The following is a 22,648-nucleotide window of genomic DNA, read 5'->3' on the forward strand; positions in this document are numbered from 1 at the left end:
GGGGGAACCACGTGGAGTTCGACCTAATAGGACATATTGCTAGCAATGGGGCTATCAAACTCCATTGCTAACAATCCGTTTCCCCTCTTTAGCACTCTATTCTCTCTGGTTACATTTGTTATTTTTATTTTACCTTTTAATTTATTACCCACTACTTCATGCGCTTGACCGTGAATAAAAAGTAATCAATTAATTTTAATAGCCGTGTGGTTCCAGCACAGAATAGGCCATCCCTTTCTTTCCCGTAGGTGTCGTAAGAGAGGGCGAGGGATGTGCAACAGCGTCCACTCTTACAACATCTCTAAAGCCTAACTGCAGTTGCCAATCCGGCTGCCAAGCGTGGCAACTACTGGCAAACTCCCCAATAGGCGAGGCTTATGTTTAACAGTGGATAATTAAAGGGTATTATGATGATTATGATGATCTGCAAAAAAATACACAAAAAAGAAGGAATATTAAACGTTATAAAAAGCTCTAAGTTGCTGGACCTAGGACCACATAATATGGAACATACAGTCTTCTGCAGTTTATAATACAGGGAAAGATCCAAGGTTATCGAAGACCGGCAAGACGCTGAACTTCCTAGTTAAAAAAAATTAAGGCAGTGGTTTGGAAAGACTGCCAGCTTCCTTTTCAGAATGACGGTGGACGAAGTAAGTATCGCTATCATGCTCGTCAACCTCCGGTAGGAAATGGTGCCTTAAGAGAAAATGTTCTCCATCCTATATACTCGTATTATATGTATACCAAATTTCTTGGTGACTGGTGGAGCTGTTAAGGCGCTAAGAGGTAACAAACATACAAACAAATTCAATATTAGGATTGTTTACTCTTGCACACTAGTTTTGTAAACCTTGGCATAGAATAGGCCACCCCTTCCTTTCCCGTAGGCGTCGTAAGAGGCGACTAATCGAACTTAATAATGGTCGAGGATGTGTAGCAGCGTTTCTCTTAAAACATCACCAAAATCCAAACGGCGATTGCCAATCCGCCTACCAAGTATGGGAACTACTGGCGAAGTCTCCCTTATTATACGATAGGCTATGTTCAGCAGTGGACAGTTAACGGCTGAAATAATAACTCCTGCAAACAAAATGAATGAAAACAATTACAAAAGATAATATAAATATATTACATACTAGCGGCCCATCCCGGTGTCGCACGGGTGGACATTTTTACATTTTAAAAAGTAGTCGTTAAGGCTGCACGCGCGATGGAAACTTAAAAATGGAGTAACTTCTCCCGTTTTCCCAACGTTTCCCTTAATTGCTCTGCTCCTATTGATTGTAGCGCGATGAAAAGTATACTATAACTTGCCCAGGAGTATGAAGAATAATTGTACCACGTTTCGTTAAAAGCCGTCGAGTAGTTTTTGTTTCTATAACGAACATACAGACAGACAGAAAAATTTTACTGATTGCATTTTTGGCCTCAGTATCGATCACTAATCACCCCGTGGTAGTTATTTTGGAAATATATTTCATGTACAGAATTGACCTCTCTAAAGATTTATTATATATATAGGAACTGGCTAAGCTGATGCGGTAAGTGACTCGGTGCAATGTGTATGCATGTGTGTGTGCGTGCGTGCAATAAAGAACGGTCCTCAATCGCCTGCATTCTCTGACTCCCTACAACATATTTGAAGTCGTCGCTCAGTCTTGTGGGTGGCCGCTACCTACACTATATTTGTTACACAAACTTGCAATTCTAGAACCTTTTTCATCATTAATAGTTGTCTTATAACAGCAAAGACAAAGCGGCGCGGCGTGAAGATCCTTTCTATTGAACTTTGAGTCATCAGTCATGACTAACGTAACCAATGTTATTTTAATTTAAAACAGGACAATATCATTTTTACCATCATTCTATCAGCCATTAACTGTCCACTGCTGAACATAAATCTTCCCCATAAGAGGTAGGCTTGCCAGTAGTTGCCAGCTTGGCAACCGCAGTTAGTCGGATTTGGAAAATTCTTTTTGAATTTGATAGTTAATCTACCTATCAAATTACAATAGTTTTTTTACGCCCATGGCATAATTGCAGGTTACAACTAGTTTTAATAAACGCTATTAACTTTCTTATTATTACCATGTTAGTTTTAAGAATAAGTATAGAAATTTATTAATTTTTAGTAATAAAAAGTCTGTGTCCTATAGTGGATAATGGAGACAATGTGAAAATGTATCGAGAATGGGACTGTCCCGGTTAATACGGGATTTGTGGTTACGGTAGTAATAACTCATAATCATGATTCATGTGCAAGGTGCATTCTGAACAGGTGTAGGAGTACATACTCAGGTCAAATGTTCGTGAGACCATGCACCCACATATCTCATATGGGTTAAGGTTAACAGTCTCTGTTAAAACGTACAAAATGTTGCTTCAACAACTGATTAATTTTAATTTTTGTAGGTGTTTAACGTACCACCAGAAATTAATATTATTCATTATGTTTAACAAAATATATAGTTAAACTTCTTATATGAGTAACTATATCCTATTGGCAGATATACAATAGTAGAGCACCAGTTAATGAAATACGTACATAGGTAGGCAGAAACAATGGAACTCCAAATGCTTCGATTCAAACAAACCTCTTTCACTTCTTCCACATTCATCAATCTTTTCATACACGCTCGCCGGTTACGGGTACTTTTAATTTGGCTCTTTTCAGCACGTCGTCGTTAATGAAATAATGAAGTCTATTTGTGGATTTAAATGAAATGGAATAAAAAAACCTATCTTTTCTCCTGTTCTGCCAGTGCTATTGATATTTTGAGATATCGAATCACCAGTTAGTGAGGTTAGCCAATCCATCACATTGAATACACAAAGAATTATCCAGATAACATCCAATGAGTGCATGGAGGTCGACTTATATATACAGATAAAGGAACTTATATAGACAGATAAAGGAAACACAACGTGTCATGTCATATAGGAAGGTCAAAGATATGCCCTAGAATAGAGCTGGCTGGAAGAAAATGTACGAACTAGTTGTACCGACAAGTGGACTGGGAAGACTCTTAAATGAAAAGAGAGAGTACACACTAATAATACATACACAAAACAGTGCCGTACAAATGTACAAAAACGAGATTAATCCGTGTAAGTCCCGGTATAAAATAAGTCGCCCTTTTTTTCCCATGGGTGTCATAAGAGGTGACTAATGAAGCTTATGTTCGAGAGATGAGCAGCATCCCTCTTAAAACATCTCCAAAAGCCAAACTGCGGTTGCCAACACGCCTCTAAGCGTGGCGATTACTAACACAACTTTACTGATGAGGGAGGCTATGTTCAGCAGTGGACAGTAATTGTCTGATACATACATGTATATAAAATATGTTCATAAGCATAGAAAATGTATGTATTATGTATGTGTGTACTTTACACTAATACATATCAAGCGGGGGAAAGAGATTATTAGTAATGGAGTGTAATGGCCCCATTGCTAGCAATATTACCTATCAGGTTGACCTTTTTTTATACAACTTAGAATGGCAAACAAGCTGACGGCCCACCTGATGGAAAGTGGTAATCGTCGCCTATAGACATGAGCAGTACCATAACAGAGTATACTGTTTCGCCCATGATACCCCCCATGCGTTGCCATTCCTGAGGACTCAGGTGTTATTCCTCTGTACCCTGTAAATTAACGCCATATCCCACCCTTCGAACCGAAACACAGCCATGCAAATACAACTGTTTTACGGTTGAAACACGAATGGGACAGAGGTACCCAAGCAATAGACTTTTGTACAATCTTCCTCTCGCGATTCCCCCTGGAAACCATTGTGATTAATTCTTGCTGAATTCGTCACAATGGACTAACTTGACTTGCTTTCAACTACACCTATCATCATTCACTGGTGCCCCGCCAGTGTATATCGATAGCGCAAGTGGGGTAACCATTCCATTTTTACCCATAAAAAAAACATTCACATCAAGCAAGTTTATTTTTCATACAAATTGAGCAACCTCTGTCGTTTTATGTCCATTAACAGTAACTTAAAGGTCTTGTTGTATGTTGTCGAATAGGTACTTTATTTTCTATGTGACCATTGTACAACCTTTTGACGAGACAAAAACTCCAACCTACAACACCGGAGATTGATGTTTTCCTCTAAGCACGACCGTTTTGAGTCTTCAAGGTTCGCTTAAAGCGTTTGTCTTGTTAATGCAATTGCAAATCCTACATGCTCACTGTCTCTTTCGTTTATTCGAATAATGAAAGAGAATGAAGGTGTATTGTTGTGTCGTGGGAAACGTGTTTAACGTATTGAATCATTACCGATCTTGGGGACCTACCAAAGTGATTTAAATACCTATTTAGATGCAACAACTGCTTAGATGCAGTGTTGCGTGTCGATTGTCGCCCTAAATTAGACCGAATAGAACTTAATTTACTCTTAACAATTCAGTTTGAAGTTTTTATATAAGCATAAAATATATTCAAAGAATTACCAAAAACAGCGTTCCATAGATATTGATTTTAATAAATACATTTACGTGTACTTAGCGTCTTAATTTTTGGCTCTATATTAGAATGAATGCAGTTCAATTTACTTGTATCAATTCAATTCATATTCCCTATAGGTAATTATCTGAAAAAATTCAAAGAAGTATCAGAAACATATTTATCGCACATATGATATTCTAAAAAAGGTTTAGTTAAGGAAAGAGATACTCTCAATAAATTCATTAATGGCAGGTGATGGTCAACTGTCGGTTAAAGTGCTTCTTCAACTGCTTCCCCCCACTATTCAAGGTGTATAGATTTTACCATAAGTTTTGGATTCGTTTTTTCAATAAAGAGTTTTGTGTCACCACTTAGTCTCACAAGCGTCCATAACTTGTTTTTTTTTTTTCAAAAAATTAAGTCTAGTAGTGTAGAAGTGACATACTTTTACATAAATATAGAATAAATATACTTATCTTTTATATACATATAGGCAGTAGGGTTTAAACTTACATAAGTATAGGTACATATTCTGACTCGATCAAAGAATATATTTACAAAAAAGACAAAAAAATATGCCTACCATATCAGCCGTTAACTGTCCAGTTCACTGCTGAACGTAGGTCTCTCCCTATCTTTAATCGCCCATTGATTTCTTACTGTGATTATTTCTTGTAATTATTTATATTTATAATAAGTTTACTATTGTAATCTTTTGAAGAAAACAATAAAGAGTATTTATTTATTTTTTGGAGGATTTTGTCAATAGTTGCTACGCTTGGCAGATGGGTTAGCAACCGCAGTTAGGCTTTGGTGCGGTTGACGGTGACGACGTAGAAAAGGACGCTTCTGCCCATTCCTCGATCATTATGTTCCCTTAGTCGCCACTTACGACACCCACAAGAAAGGAAGAGGTGGAAAATTCTATACTAGGACCACTCGGTGACATATGCCTATATGTATATAAAAACATATGCCTAATGCCTAATAACTAATAAAGACGAATATTAGTTAGCTGAACGAATTATTACAATTAGCTAATTATCTACAACTTGTTTAACACGTTATGTGCTAAGAATTTAATAGGTAATACATAAGTACGTGCTTACAAACAATTGAACACACCTGTATTGGATCAGTTTTTATAAATAAGTATTATATATTAGGTACGAGGATATGTACATAGGTACCTATATTTGTTTAGATTGGTACAAGTGGATTAATTAGACGAGTATTCATGTCATATACATAGATGTATTTTTATACGAGACTTTATACAAAAGTCGATTTCCCATTCGTGTTTCAACCATAAAGCAGTTGTATTTGCATGGCAAAAAATAGCTGTAGCCTATGAACGTCTGCAAAACCAGGAGCATTACGCGTGTATTACCGATTCTGAAGAAACCTCTTTACCTCTTTTTTGAAGAACCCTAATCTCCTGGAAACCCTTAATAGGGAGCTCATTCCATAAACAGAGCGTTCGTGGGAGGAAACATCTCTGAAACCGCATTGTACGCGACCATCCAATCTCTAGGGTATGGGGGTGAATCAATAAGAAAAATTTTAAACGACTAAAGTGTTTTTTTATGCAACTTAGAATGCCAAACAAGCTGACGGCCCACTTGATGGAAAGTGGTAACCGTCGTCGTCGAACTTCCTGTCGATGGCGAGCTGTATGATGGTTACCACTTGATGGAAAGTGGTAACCGTCATCGTCGAACTTTCTGTCGATGGCGAGCTGTATGATGGTAGAAAGTGGCTGTGGGTATCTTATTGAACAATTCCTCTAAGTATAGAGGTATAAGTACAAGTGGTAGAGCAGATTCTAATTTCATTAAGATTTTATGACAATTATGCAGAGCTTTTTATTTCTTTCATGGGTCACTAGTTTCCACCAAGTGGGTCGTCGGCTTGTTTGCCATTCAAGTTGTAATTAAAAAAAAGAATACAAACAAGGAAGGAAGCATACATACACGTATCCAAATAACTACCTACAGCCCATATGAGTGGATTCCGTTGTATAGACATAGCTGTTTAATATTCAACAGTGTGACTCACACGCCGGTGGCTCGACTGTCCCGTATGCGCGTGCGCTTTCAAAACCCACTTGGAGACCCAGTTTCGGTATCCTAATTATGTTACCGAGAGATTATAAATCAATTTTTATCTTTATGTTTAGCAATCTATAGTCTACAGTGTTATAATAAATGATCGTTTCTTATCGTGAAGATAGTTTTTACTCGCGACTTCGTTCGCGTGACCAGGATACGTTTATTGACCAAGATAAAAAATTGCTGATATCCCTTCTTGTTTGAAATAAATATTAGAAAAAGGTCATCAGCTATTTCGGTATCGTGCGGTCAGATATATATTTTCGAATATGTTAAAAATCTGTCGTATCCAATATTATTTTTTGGATAACAGACTTTTAACATATTCGTTATTGAGCCAATATACAGATATTGCTATATATTATATTACCCACCGATAGTGTAAACTGTACATTTATACTAATGTAATAAGGTGGAAGAGTTTGTTTGTTTGAATTTAGTAATGTATAAAATTACCAGTCGGATTTTAAAAATGATTGTTTGAACCGTTAAGATGCCAAAAGGTAATAAATAAACAAATGGACTTTAAAGATGACAGAAAAAAATTCTAAAAAATATTGTTAATCGTTGTCTTGCCTCTACTAGCCTTTTAATTGGCTTTCAAGGCATTTTTTTATGGGTGAAAATGGTATGGTAACCCCGCCTGCGCTAACGGGATACACTGGCGGAGCATCAGTGAAGGGTGATAGACGAGAATGAAAACAGGCCAGTTGGCCCATTATGATGAATTCATCAGGAATTAACCATGATAGTTTCCAGGGAGAACCGCGAGGAGATCGACGTGGTTAACTGGCATGTTTTCATTCTCATCTATCACCCTTCACAGGTGCTCCGCCAGCGTATTCCGTTAGCGCAGGCGGGGTTACCATACCATTTTCACCCATAAAAAAATGCCTTGAAAGCCAATTAAAAGGCTAATAGAGGCAAGACAACGATTAACAATATTTTTTAGAATTTTTTTCTGTCATCTTTGAAGTCCATTTGTTTATTTATTACCTTTTGGCATCTTAACGGTTCAAACAATCATCATTAAATATAGTATTTAGAATAAAATAGAATAGAAATAATCTTTATTCGAATAGACTTGTTTACAAGCTCTTTTAAATCGTTTATTTTTTATGATTGTGCTGCTGGGTTCGGGATGTTGTTATCTGCTGAGAAGAACCGCATCGTCGCCTATAGACATGAGCAGTACCATGGACATAACAGAGTGTACTGTTTCGCCCATGATACCCCCTATGCGTTGCCATTCCTGAGGACTCTGCTGTTATTTCTCTGTACCCAATAAATTCACGCCGTATCCCACCCTTCAAATCGAAACACAGCCATGTAAACACAACTGCTTCACGGTAGAAACACGAATGGGACAGAGGTATCCAAGCAATCGACTTTTGTACAAAAATTATGAGTACGATGGATTTAACCATATTTTAGGGTACTCAACGACCCGGTCCATTACGTTGTCACTAGTAATGAGCATGGCTAGCTTAGTATTTGGAAATCAAAAGCGCATAGACTTCTTTTTAACCCAGTCATATCACATTGGGTTATTATAGTGCCTAATAGACGATAACGAAATGGTATCCCTGGTTGCGTTATCAGTATACGCGTCCAGGGCAAGAATGGAGGACGAGTTGATGAGACTGAAGTTATGTAGTTAGTTAAACTTTAGTTAGTTTAATGGAGTGCAGCATTCGAGCATTGTAACACTTCCCAAAAATTTACTGCGAGAGAATGCTTTTAACATTAAGTTCGCCTTGTACACATATATGTAATAAAATAAATAAATGAAATCGGCCAGTTCCATAGGAATTAACCGCAATGTTTTCAAGGGATTACCGCGTGAGAAATCACCCTGTGGGGTATGTTAGTAATATCTACTTGAGGGGGGGGGGGGGGAGGGATAGTTAGTAATACGAACTACCAGTCCCATTGCTAGCAATATACCTTGTCAGGTCGACCTTTACATGATGCTCCTTGGAAACCATCGTGTTAAATTCCAGGTGTATTCATCACGATGGGCCAACTGAGCTGCCTTTTCATTCTCATCTATCATCCCTCACTGGTGCCCCGTATACCGTTAGCGCGTTAGATAGTATAGTATTTTATCACAGTGTAAAGAGTCAGTGTTCTTTATGCTGTGAATATACTCGTATTGTGTGCATGAAGCAAAGACGAAGTTGCGGGTAAATACTAGTAAAGTTTATCACAAGAAGTTAATAAGCAAAACACTATATAACTGAAAAAAATAAAACTGTTCGTAGAACTGGAACTTTTATTTAGATCAAAGGACATTCAGTCCGCTTGCGTGCAATACGCACTAAATTATTTTTGTATTTCGTCACTACTTCATTTGCATAGTACACATAACTCGTTCTAAACTCAAACGTCACTTGACATGTGCATTCCCGCGTTTTTAACTACCAATCACGATCCAGTATTGCGCCGTGTGTCAGCGCGAGCGCGCGCATTCTATTTTTAAACGTGTTTTTTAAATTATTCGAAGTGTTAAACAATTTTTTTTGTGTTTATTTTTTTATTATTGCCATCAGAGGCGTAGTTGTGTGATTGTTCAGCTATATTATAGTTATTTAAAACTCGTTTGGAATTCACGTATAAAGGTTTGTGCTTTTCTTATCGATGAGGTAACGCTGTGCAAATATAAATTATTCCAATGTTCTTACGAAATGTTTTTGTTATTATACCGGTCTGGTCTGGGGTGCGAATAGTTAAAGCAACCTTCGTTAGTGTTTTTTTATTTTTTTTTTTATTTCGTTGCAGTGCTGACCTGAGATTGTATCTATTCACTCGCTTGCGCAAAGATTCAAACGACACACGAATATCTATTAGTGTTTTTGGATTTAAATTATTTGAATTGAAATTATTTATAAAGTTAATTGCATCAAATAGACTTTATAAATCAATTAAGTTAATTAATTATTTAACACACAAAAAAAACAAAACAAATTTAGCAATGTATGTTCCTACATTTTTTTTTACATTTCGTGCAAACGCGCCAATGTGTAAATACATAATTGGCATATTATACTTAACCATGTTAATTTAACGGAAATAAAATTATAAATCGATTAAAAAACAACAAATGTGGGCAAACTGATGTTTTGTTCTGAATTGCCAATTTTATTAACAGATCCATTTTGTAACTGAAGTACAGAAATTGCATACTAAAGACATCAACGGGCTTTCTTTTTGTGTATTTATGTATTCTCTGGTTATTGTTGGTGTTTGACTGTAATATATGGCCAATACACTAGTAATATATTAAGATGTAACATTACATAATGGAGAAATTATCATGTAATGTATTATTCTTTAACCCAACTGCGCAATAGAAGAGGGTAATGTTTTTGGCTGTATGTATTGTAGGTACTTATTCTTTTCATTTTAGGAATCTTTTATTCCTTCTTTTGGTGCAACTAATTCATGCTTTAATTTTCTTCCAACCAGCTCTATTCCAGGTCATATCTTTGACCTCCCTATACGACATGACACCTAGTGTTTCCTTTTATCTGTCCCATGTAGTTACACTTTGGTCTTCTCCTTCCTCTTTTACCCTCTATTTTTTCTTCTACTATGCTCTTTAAAAATCGTCAGGCTCTTATTCTGTACTTCTAAATTCCTTTTTGTTATGGTGAAATATTAATTTGAAAAATGATGAGATTTAGGTTGGGATTCAGTTTTATAATTACGGGCCATGATCAAACGTTGTCTGACTGAGCTATTGCCTGTCTCATGTTAATTAAATATCTTAAAAAAAAGGATTTACACAATATTTAGATAGAATATAAATAAATAAATAAAATATTCCTCCCAGTTCGGAATGCAATTTTAGCTGAGAGGAATGGCCAACTTAGTTTTCCTAACAATATCCACAGTAATGATGGACAAACATAAGTTTTATATTGCGATTTGCGGTAGATAATGGACTGGTCGACTGGCACGCGAACCACTACCATACCCGTTATATCACTGTTATTACCATAACGTTCTGCCTGATGGTGATCTCAAGTAAATCTGAGAGATAAACTCACCAGTAATTGGTTACATCCGTTATAAACAGACTATACTAAGCAGACGATAAAATAAATAAAGAAAATTTAAGGTTATAAATTCTAATTCCTATAACATAAAAATATAATTTACTAATTAATTAGTTTAATATTATTAATTAAAAATTAATTAGTTAAACTAGTTATTAATTGCTTCATAATTTGTTAACTTAATTGCTTTGGCATTTTCTTGAGATTTTAATTAAAAAATCACATTCTATTTGTTTTAAAAATAGAACAGATTTTTTTTCTTCCTGACTAATAAGTGCCAAATTTTAGCTATGATTCATACCACACTACAATACGCTCAATATTTTTAGATTTTTTTTTATACATGATATTAAAATATTAACTCCTCTTGCGTTATTGGTAGATACTAGCGAAGTACCAATATGGGATAAGAGGATGAAGGCGTATTAGCAGGTCCACTCTTGAATCTAAGATCGATATCGAACCAACTTATTGCCAATGACAATTTCGTATTACGCCTATGAAACAACAATTAGGAATTAGATTACAATTGGAATCGATTTATAATAGTTTGCATTGCCAAGTACATTAATTACACATCTATTAGAACAATATGGAGCCATTATATTAATATTGCATTGCTTTATTAGAATTTATTTAAAGAGTACTTAAGCCACCAGTTCGTTCGTCGTGACTAATTCGTCAGAAATTAATCACGACAGTTTCAAGGTGCAGTAACTACCCAGGGGGATATGCTAATATACCGGCGCATCCCCCGAGTGGTAGGGTGAGCATGCCATCCATCCTATCTTGAGAGACCTGCTCTTACCATCAGGGGGCAGGTCGCTGCCGTCGGAGATGTGGTGAGTGCGAAAGCGAACCCATGTCTCCAACATATGGCACCTCGAGGGTATGTCGTCTGGTTTTTGGTGGGTACACCCCCACCTTACGGGAGGATTCCCACAGTACCCATTCACCTCCCACAAGGTGTATGGGTCTACATAAAGCACTTTCCAAACGTTAAAAAAAAAGGTGCAGTAACTACGTGGAGGTTGACCTGAAAGGATGTGTTGTTAACAATGGGACTATTAAACTCCATTACTATTTCTTTCTCGAAAAATGTGTATATATTATATTACTACGTATTTAGATGTCGATAGGGAATTCATCCTTACACGCTTGAACCTAAATGGTCACATACAGTGCGGTTTTTAAGGGATTTTTCTTCCGCGAACGATCAGGCTGTGGAATGAGCTCCTTGCTTAGGTTTTCCCTAGAGACTATAGTGTGGGGCTCTTTAAAAAGGATATATTAAAGTATCATAAGGGTCAGCAACGTACACATGACACGTCTAGTGTTACAGGCTTTTTTTTTATACAACTTAGAATGGCAAACAAGCTGACGGCCCACCTGATGGAAAGTGGTAACCGTCGCCAATAGGCATGAGCAGTAACATGGACTTAACAGAGTGTACTGTTTCACCCATGTTCCCCCCATGCGTTGCCATTCCTGAGGACTCAGGTGTTATTCCTCTGTATCCAATAAATTCACGCCATATCCCACCCTTCAAACCGAAACACAGCTATGCAAACACAACTGCTTCACGGTTGAAACACGAATGGGACAGAGGTACCCAAGCAATCGACTTTTGTACAAAGTCTCCCTCTGCGTCCATAGGCTACAGTAACCGTTTACCATTAGACGGGCTGTATGCTCATTTGCTACCATTATGGTATAAAATAATGTAGGTAGGCACGTATACGCGGTATCTATTTATTATCTATGTCTATGGTAAGGCAAAAGTCTCCATCATTAAAATCAAGTTGTCATCATAAAAGTTCCCATAAAAACCTCACCGGCCAGACAAGACAAACATAGAATGCTCATTACGCAACTCCTGTGAGATACACAGGTTCTCAAACTATCTGTCTGTGCACTTTGAAAGTCAATTAATTTCTATAATTAAAAAATTCTTAACTTAATCTTAATAATCGAAATTATATTCATTATTACTTTTAATCTACTGAAATAAATTTTTATCAATTATCTTAATTTGGTTGTATTTTTATAAAAATAAAAAAACCTTTACCGTAGTCCGAGGCCGTCTAACATCCTCAAGGGAGCGTTATTCACTTTGAGAACCAGTGACTATTACATAATACGGTCACATAGAGTTATAGATCATGTAGTCATAGAGAGATACTGTTCTCAATACTGATGTATAGGGGGGAAAGGGATTGTTAGTAATGCGAACTATCAGCCCCATTGCTAGCAATATACCCTATCGGGTCGACCTACACGTGGTCACCTCTGGAAACCATCGTGCTGAAATCCAGGTGTATTCATCGCAATAGGCTAATTGACTTGCCTTTTTATCCTCACTGGTGCCCCGCCAGCGTATACCGTTAGCACAGGCGGGGTTACCATTCCATTGTCATCCATTGGAAAAAAAATACTAATGTATATGTATATATGTTGGAAATACTGTTGTACAAAGCTGATGAAAACTTAGGAATGATTAATCTGATGACGTGACGATGTGTATAGTACATACAACCACTGTTTTTATGTATTTGTTGACGCTATTGTATGTCTCCGAATGTATGAATCACTCCCATTATAATTTCAATTAATGTTTCGATCGTGTTTATGTATGTACCCATTGTCCTCGTGTAATTATCATACAAAATTTATTATAGGTAACAATAAAATTGTAATAAAACTTAATTTTTAAGTGACTTCCTCTTCTGGATGGAGGAGGCTGTATTTTTTGTGTGTACATGCGTAATATCTTTTTTTTTATGTAACTTAGAATAGCAAACAAGCTGACGGCCCACCTGATGGAAAGTGGTAACCGTCGCCTATAGACATGAGCAGTACCATGGACGTAACAGAGTATACTGTTTCGCCCATGATGAAAGAAAATCAAATAAATATCTACCATACTAGATCACGTCTTTAATCGTTTATTATTATGTCCATGGTACTGCTCATGTCTATAGGCGACGGTTACCACTTTCCATCAGGTGGGCCGTCAGTTTGTTTGCCATTCTAAGTTGTATAAAAAAAAGTATTAATGTTGATTTTGAATGTTTCTAACAATTAAAATTAAGCCGTTAGAATGCCCAGAATTGTAAAAATCGAAAGAAATAGATGATCGATGAACCACCCTTTGGAATCAGCAGCAGTATTTCCGTACCGATACGACATCACAACCTTCAAGAAAAGAGCAAATTCCTTTTTAAAAGGCCGGCAGCACACCTGCAATGCCGTTGGTGTTGTGGGTGGTCATGGGCGGCTGTAGTCACTTACCCTCAAGTGAGTCGCATGCTCGTTTGCCCCCTGTGTTATAAAAAAATCATGCTCTAAGCTCTTCTTAAATTTCTCGTATGCAGTGTAAGCATTACAAAATATTTTCCAGAGATATTATCAACATTGTTATTTAATCATACAGTGGACAGTCATTCACAAATAACTCGAGTCGTGTCCATATTGCTTGGAAATGCAAATTTTGTTGTTGACTCAGAAGATTAGCATGCTTGTTATAGTGTCCATGAGTTTTAATATTAAAAGACGCTAAATGACTTCACCTTAAAATTGTTAAATGAAAGTACGTACGTAATTATTATGAGTGTATGTAAATAGTGTGTGAAAATATATTGTTTAATTCTTTATTATGTTATTATACTATGCAAGATATTTAGGCGTATATATTTCATTATTAAACAAAGGTTTATTATGTTTTACATAATGGCCTTTTATTACTAACATTTTGGTTAATTACGTTTATAAATATACTTACATTTATAAATATACTGGCTTCTTTGTTTTAATGGATGATAATGGAATAGTAACCCCGCCTACGCTAACAGTATACGCTGGCGGGGCACCAGTGAGGGATGATAGATGAGAATGGAAAAAAGCAGTTCAGTTGGCCCATCGTGATGAATACACTTAGGATTCAGCACAATGGTTTTCAGGGAGGACCAAGGAGCGGTCGATCTGGTTGGGTATATTGCTAGCAATAGGGCCCTTAGTCTCCATTACTAACAATCCCTTCCCCTCCAAATATACTGGCTGTACTGATTGTAGCCGTGCAGGTCCTGGCATAGAATAGGCTACCTCTTCCTTTCCAGTGGGTGTCGTAAGAGATGACTAAAGGAGCATTATGGTAGAGGGATGGGCAGCACCATCTCTTTTAAAACATCACCAAAAGCCATACTGCGATGCCAACCAAATGTGGCAACTATTGGTAAACCCTCCTTATGGAGGAAGCTATGTTCAATGGTGGATAATGAATGACTGATACATTTTATATATATATATATATATATATATATATATATATATATATATATATATATATATATATATATAGCTATTACCGAAATCATAACTATCTTTTCAATGAGATATAGTATCAGTAAAACTGTAGTTTTTCTTAAAAAAAAAGTATGGGTTGGAAAATGACAAATAATTTTGGATCTACCATATTAACATAACTCGTATTGCTGTCGAGTTATTTAAGAGCTGACAATGGAATGGTAATTCTGCTTGCGCAGGCGGATTGGCGACCACAGTTAGGCTTTGGATTTATATTTTTTTTTTTTTTTTTTATACAACTTAAAATGGCAAACAAGCTGACGGCCCACCTGATGGAAAGTGGTAACCGTCGCCTATAGACATGAGCAGTACCATGGACATAACAGAGTATACTGTTTCGCCCATGATACCCCCCATGCGTTGCCATTCCTGAGGACTCAGGTGTTATTCCTCTGTACCCAGTAAATTCACGCCATATCCCACCCTTCAAACCGAAACACAGCCATGCAAACACAACTGCTTCACGGTTGAAATACGAATGGGACAGAGGTACCCACGCAATCGACTTTCGTACAAAGTCTCCCTCTGGTAAAATGATGAGATGTTTAAAGAGGGACGCTGCTTGATTCCTCGACCATTAAGCTCCCTTAGTCGTCTCCTACGATACCTACGGAAAATGAAAGGGTGGCCTATTCTATGACCACACGGGTACAAAGGGTAATAAAAGTATTGAGTAACTTAAGACCATTTTTTTTGTCTTTTTGTTTTGTCTTTTGTATTTTTGCATTCCAAATGAGTGATAAAATAATGAAAAAAAGACTATCCAAAAATCTTAGTTTACTTTAAAAATATTTCTTTCTTTTTTTCTTAAGGGTCAGTGCTGCAAGTGTTTATCAACTTTAATAGCCGCTTATCATCAGGCGGATCGGAAAAGAAATATTGTTTTGTCTCATTTTATTCGAAGAATGTATGGTAACCCGAGTTATTTGCGCGTGGGTGTCAGATTGCATCTAAGTATACCATTGCTGTGTAGTAATAAATTCAGTTTGTGTGAATATATTTCTTTCTGATAATCTACACAGTTTATCTACATATGAAATGAAAACTTGTTCCACTGATAAATGCACTGTTAAACATTTTTGAGTTTTTTTTTTTTAAGAATGAAAATGAAATATTAATCCCATCTGCATTATTGAGATTCACAGGCGGTTTACTAGTAAAGATGGTGGATGAGGATAAAGTCGGGTCAGTTGATCCATTGTGACTGGAAATTAACCACGGTAGTTTCCAAATAAACCACGTGCAGGTTTTTCATACGATGGGATCACTAGTGCTACTTACTAATATACTTTACTCCCGTTTACTTATTTATCCTCTGTAGATATGAGGATCTTACAGTAAATTGTTAAGTATGATATTTTTATCCCAAAGCATGTGGCCAACAAAGCCATGGGTCACAATAAGTATTAAGAAATATATAGCTGTATATTTAAAAGAAAACCACCCCAATAGGAGGAGCCCTATGTTCAGCAGTGGACAGTTAGTGGTTTTCAAAAGTTAATGAATTTGCCAAGATGATATATAATTGTTTGAACATAAATTCAAGAAAATATTTCACTACTTTCTCTAAATAGTTTTTATTAAATTAAGTTTTCACCTTCTCGACTTATGTCGGCTTAAGAACATACCCCGTCCTGTAACCCACAGGAAAAAAGTCACATATAGTTTAAATTAATATTATATATAATAAATTATTTTTATATAGTACATCTTAGATCCATCTTATATAAATACGTGTATACAGTTATATTTTATCAAATTGCTTTTTTTTTCATATAAGAAACAAAAGTACTGAATTTAACCCTAAAAAAGTTAATTGTATTCTTAGTTGGTCGAACCGAAAAACTAACACGGGTGTTCATTAAGATGTAACAGATTGTTACATCACTGAGCTACAGAGGGGGCTATCAAAATTCATTAGCAATTTAAACATTTGTAGAGTACATGTTATGGTATGCCAAATACGTATCCTAAGATTTATATGAATTTTCTCTTTTCAACCGACCTCAAAAAGAAGGTGATTCTCGGTTCGGTTGTATTCTTTTATTTTTTTATGTTTATTACCTCATAACTCCGTAAGTCGTAAACCGATTTTGAATATTCATTTTTTGTCTAAAAGGATATATTTACAGATTGGTTCCGTAGAAATTTTATCCAAATCGGTTCACTAGTTTAGTTTATAAACGAAAATAACTGGTTTAGTTACAATTGAAATTGATTTTTTTTGTGGAACACCATTTAATTTATATTTTTATGAATTGTACCATCGCACTTTTCCATTCACTGAGTATGAATTTTTATTTATAAGATAAAAGTCAACATATATATAAACCACTTTAGGTTTGCTGGAAGAGACCTATTTTAGAGTTCAGCTCGCCTTTGTACATTTGATTACTTCATACTTCACTTCACACTTCATTACTTCATACACTGATATACATAAACTACATACATATCTGTCACGCCTGTTTCCCATTAGGGTAGGCAGAAACAATGGAACGCCAAATGCATCGATTCAAACAAACCTCTTTCGCTTCTTCCACATTCATCAATCTTTTCATACATGCTCGCCGGTTACGGATACTTATAATTTAGCCCTTCTTCAGCACGTCGCCTACTTAACTATATTATTAATGGACAGAATTTATACAGTAGACTAAAAAATCAGATTAGAAAATGACATATATTTGATAATATAAATGTATGTTAATTGTATCTTATATCCATGTTTTCAAAATGACTAATACGTGATAAAAGAAATTGTAAAACTTTGATAGTGTGCAGCGTTACCTACATACATATATTTTATTATGGTCGTGTAACTGACCACACATTAATTTTGTGGTAATTTTAGTTTGATATTAACTAGAATTAGAGTAATTAGGACCAAATATATGTAACTACAATCACAAATCAGTTAAAATATACGTTTCTACTAACCTCGTTGTCTCAATTCAACCCGCAACACGTACTTAATCATACCCTGAGGGGGAGAGAAGGGATTGTTAGTAAAGGGAATTATTAACCTTACGTATATATACGTATATATTCTGATGTTAAACCAGTTATACATTTACATATATTTATATATAGTTGTGTAGGCTCTGGCGTAGAATAGGCCACCGTTTCCTTTTTCGTAGGTATCGTAAGAAGCAACTAAGGGAGGTTATGGTGGAGGGATGGGCAGCAGCGTCCTTCTTAAAACATTATGAAAGTGAGACTGCAGTTGCAAACCAATCAACTGCTGACAAAACTGGCAGTGGATAGTTAACGGCTGATACAATAACTAGTTTTATCCCGCGGCTTCACCCGCGAGAATCAGTATGTAAAGTATCCTTCGAGTATATGTTTTTTTTTATACAACTTTGAATGGCAAACAAGCTGACGGCTCACCTGATGGAAAGTGGTAACCGTCGCCTATAAACATGAGCAGTACCATGGACATAACAATACTGTTTCGCTCATGATAATTTCCCCATGCGTTGCCATTCCTGAGGACTCAGGTGTTATTCCTCTGTATCCAGTAAATTCACGCCATATCCCACCCTTCAAACCGAAATACAGCCATACAAACACAACTGCTTCACGGTTGAAACACGAATGGGACAGAGGTACCCAAGCAATCGACTTTTGTACCTCTGGTAATTAAAATTAGAATATAATCTATCCGTGTTCGTGTCTTACAGGTACTTAATATGAACGTGAAAGTGGTTTCTTTTTGTTACCTCTTGGTGTTTTAACAGCTCAATTAATCGTCATAAAAATTGGCAAACACGTAGTATTTGCGATGGAAAAGGACATAGGCTACTTTTAATTCCGATCACACAGATGAGGTCGCGGGTAAAAACTAGTAAATAAACACTTCATCTATGGGGCCTTACAAAGAAACCGAGTCTGAAGCTATGGAGTGCCACATTTAGTATATGCACTTGTTATCACAGATTCGAATCACGTGCACTGCCAGTTCTATGAACCCTAATATATACTTAGTTTCAACTCACGTACGTCTCATATCATCACGCCTCGCCGGAAGCGACCCTAACTGTATACGAGACGTTTTTGTAATTTGAACCCTATAAATGTGGAAAATGGGTCGATTATTGGGGTTAATAGACGCGAATTTATTTTAAAGGTTATCGGTCAATGTGTTCTGAAATGATAAGTAACAAGTGCCTCTGCAAAGGTGAAGCATTTATATTTCAGGTAGGAATATTATTGTGTTCAGAATTTGTTTTAACACAATAGAACAGATGGAATAAAGGAAATATAAAAATATCATCCTTTTATAATATTTTTATAAAAATAACAAGCTGACTCGGCAAACGTTGTTTTACCATATACATTATTTCTAGAAGTATACATGAAAATTTATCCTACTACAATTATTATATTCGATTGCCATCTTGCAACCCTATTGCGGAATATAAAAATCGCGATTAAAAAACAGAGGTTGATCTTAAAAACGTGAAAATTTGAATTTGTATGTATTTTTGCTAAATGCTAAATCATAATAAAATAAAAATAAAAAAAATTGTCAAAAAATAAAAAAAAATATTAGGAGTGGATCATCCTTATCATTGAGGGATACGAAAAATAGATGTTGACCGATTCTCAGACCTACCAAATATGCACACAAAATTTCATAAAAATCGGTAAAGCCGTTACGGAGGAGTTTGGTAACAAACACCGCAACACGAGAATATATAAAATATTAGAGATATTTTTTAGATAATAATGCTTTTTTATGGGATGAGTTTGGAACGGTATCCTTGTATATGCTATTGATATATGCTAGCGGTGTATAAGTGTGTGATGATAGAATTTTTTTTCTTTTTTCTATGCAACTTAGAAAGACAAACAAACTGACGACCCACCTGATGGAAAGTGGTAACCGTCGTCTATAGACATGAGACAGCTTGTTTGCCATTCTAAGTTGTATAAAAAAATACATAAAATAATAGCGTATTATTTTGAGATATTTATTGTATGTAAATAAAACATACCACACGGGTACATAATAAAACAATTCGGGTATTCTGTGGCATGGGACCGTATTAATTCCACGGTTTGTTTTTGTGAAAAGTGTTTAAAATTATATAATTTACCACTTAATTTTTAATTAATTGTGAATAGGACGTGGAAAAACTAATGTTAAGATTCTGCTTCTTTTCAATTGTCTTCAGAAAGAAGGTGATTCTCTATTCGATGAAATCAATTTGAAAAAGTCTTTTTTTTTCTGTAAGGTATACTTACAGATTAGTTCTATAGAAATTTTATCAAAATCCGTTTAGTAATTTAGTTTTTAAATCAAAATAACTGGTTTGGTCACAATTTAAGTTTTGTTTTTATTTCAGCATTACACAAAATTGCTGCACCAAACCATTGATAATATAATACTATACTAGTAACTGTATCCAAATACAGTTTGTACAGTTATTTTCTTGAAGATCTAATTTAAAATCCGGTGTATATTTTAACTTGATACCCCATCTAAAAATGGACTTATTCATTGATTTTCCTACTTCTGAAATCCACGTGTACAAAGTAACGGGCAAAAAACTAATCCGTTATAAAATTCTAATTTTAAAAAAGTTTTAAAACTATTAATGATTGTTTTTATTTATTTAAAAATAAAACCTAAATAACTGAAATTTAAATTTAAATAAAGTACAATCTACTGGGTATAAACTAACATTTCTTATTATTTATATACTTACTAGATATGTAATAAAATGGCTGACACCCACTTTGATAGTTTTATAGTCTAACTGTTGACTGCTGGTCACGATTTCGTAAGCTATATTGAATTTATGATATCCTGGCGCTGTCCATTTTTGAGCTTGACCTATTCTGCCATTTTTTATTCAAATTGACTAACTGTTAACAATATAAACTAAGCATTAGTCCAAGAAGTAGTTTTATACACGTTATTGTTAAGAAAATTACATGAGTATTTTTAAAAAAGATATTTCCTGTTCAATACAGAACATATGGGGGAAAGGGATTGTTAGCAATGGAGTTTGATAGCCCCATTGCTAGCAATATGCCTTATTAGATCGACCTCCACGTGGTTCCCCCTGGAAACCATCGTGAACAATTCTTGTTGAATTCGTCACGATAAGCTAACTGACCTACTTCATCCTCACCTATCATCCTTCACTGGTGCCCCACCGGTGTATACCGATAGCACGGGTGGGATTACCATTCCATTATCATCCATTAAAAAAAAATACAGAACAAAAAAATTTAATATTAAAATAAATTGTTTATACTTTTTGTTCTGGCAATGTTAATTTTTCTTTTTTTATATAAAAAATATTTTTTGTAAGTGGCAATAATTGCATTTTTTGACAATTAACAAGTCTACACATGAAATATCGTGTGCTATAAAGTATTGGTTCAATAAACTACTATATTAAAATAAAAATATGCCTTTTCTATAACATTTCCTATATTCAGAGAGCCTACCATGAAATGTTTTCCGAAATTTCGTGACCGAACGAAACACATATTTGATATTAAAATTCCATTAGATATACTGTTTAAAAATATTAAAAATACTAAAATATTACTTATTTGAAGTTTTACAGTAGGATTTAAGACGAACGAAATGAAACTGAGTCAGAAAATTCGGAATTTTCAATGTAGATCCCCAGTCATATTTATGTTTAAAGTATAGTAGCTAGAAGTAAGTAGAGTAGTTCGGTATTCACGTGTAACGCTTTAATAACATTACGCTGTTATTAACATTGTTATTTAACGTTATTACATTCTTCCGCGTGTTGCGAGTGCAATTAAATATCGGATGATAGCTACTTTGTTATAAGTCAGAGGGCCCTAATCTATGTGTTCCGATCTTAGAGAACTGTACTTACAACTAACTTATTAGTTTTCATCCATAACAATCCACTAATATCAAACCTGTTCATTCAGATAAGTATGCTCATCAGCAGATTAGTTTTTGTTATTATTATATAAAAGACATTGCTGTTTATTTCTGTTTCATGTAGTGACAACGAAAGCATGTCTATCGATAGACTTACTTGCTACTTTACTAAATAACAGATTTAAAAACTAGTTAGATTACTGTTACATCACTAGAGTACTTACTAACTAACTATACGGTAACTATATAGTAGTACTTTGATGTTTGTTGCGTTAAAGAGGCAACCAGACAACAAACTACGACCCAGACGAGCAGGGCCGATTCTAACCTACCTGAGGCTTGCCTTTGCATTCCCTCCTCTCCCGATAATAAAACATAAAAAAAAACAAACATGGACCATATTCTGACCAGACTTTACTGAAGAGCCTTTTATTTTAACGTATGGAAAATTTTATTAAACACCGTCTCATTTGCCGGAGAGAAGGCAGGATGGGGTGTGTGGATTCTTATCCACTAAAAATTACACAATACACCTTGAAGCGCATAATGTCTGGTCCCTTCCATTTGAACATTACCAGAGAACTCCACTGAGGAGCCTCTGGATGAATTTGTGACAGCGTCTAGCGAAGAGAATAAGATCATTTCGATTTTAATACGATTCTTTACTGATCGTGTTGATTTATAAAATGCCCTTCTTAGAACTCAGTGCCTCCATTATACTTCACTGCCCTAGAACATCGTCCGTTAAATTTTTTCTTTTAATATT

The 22,648-nt window shown here is 35.4% G+C and overlaps 1 protein-coding gene across 1 annotated transcript in view; it reads left to right on the plus strand.

Annotated features, from left to right (window-relative positions):
• Window positions 1-8,993: 8,993 nt before the first annotated feature.
• Window positions 8,994-22,648, plus strand: part of LOC113509348 (uncharacterized) — a 32,228-nt gene continuing 18,573 nt past the window's right edge. Inside the window, exon 1 of the mRNA XM_052902117.1 lies at window positions 8,994-9,194. The gene's annotated coding sequence lies outside the window, so the exon portion shown is untranslated. The remainder of the gene's footprint in view (window positions 9,195-22,648) is intronic.

The sequence above is a fragment of the Galleria mellonella genome, unplaced genomic scaffold (genome assembly GCF_026898425.1).
Source record: "Galleria mellonella isolate WM207_F2 unplaced genomic scaffold, CSIRO_AGI_GalMel_v1 utg87, whole genome shotgun sequence".
NCBI lineage: Eukaryota > Metazoa > Arthropoda > Insecta > Lepidoptera > Pyralidae > Galleria > Galleria mellonella.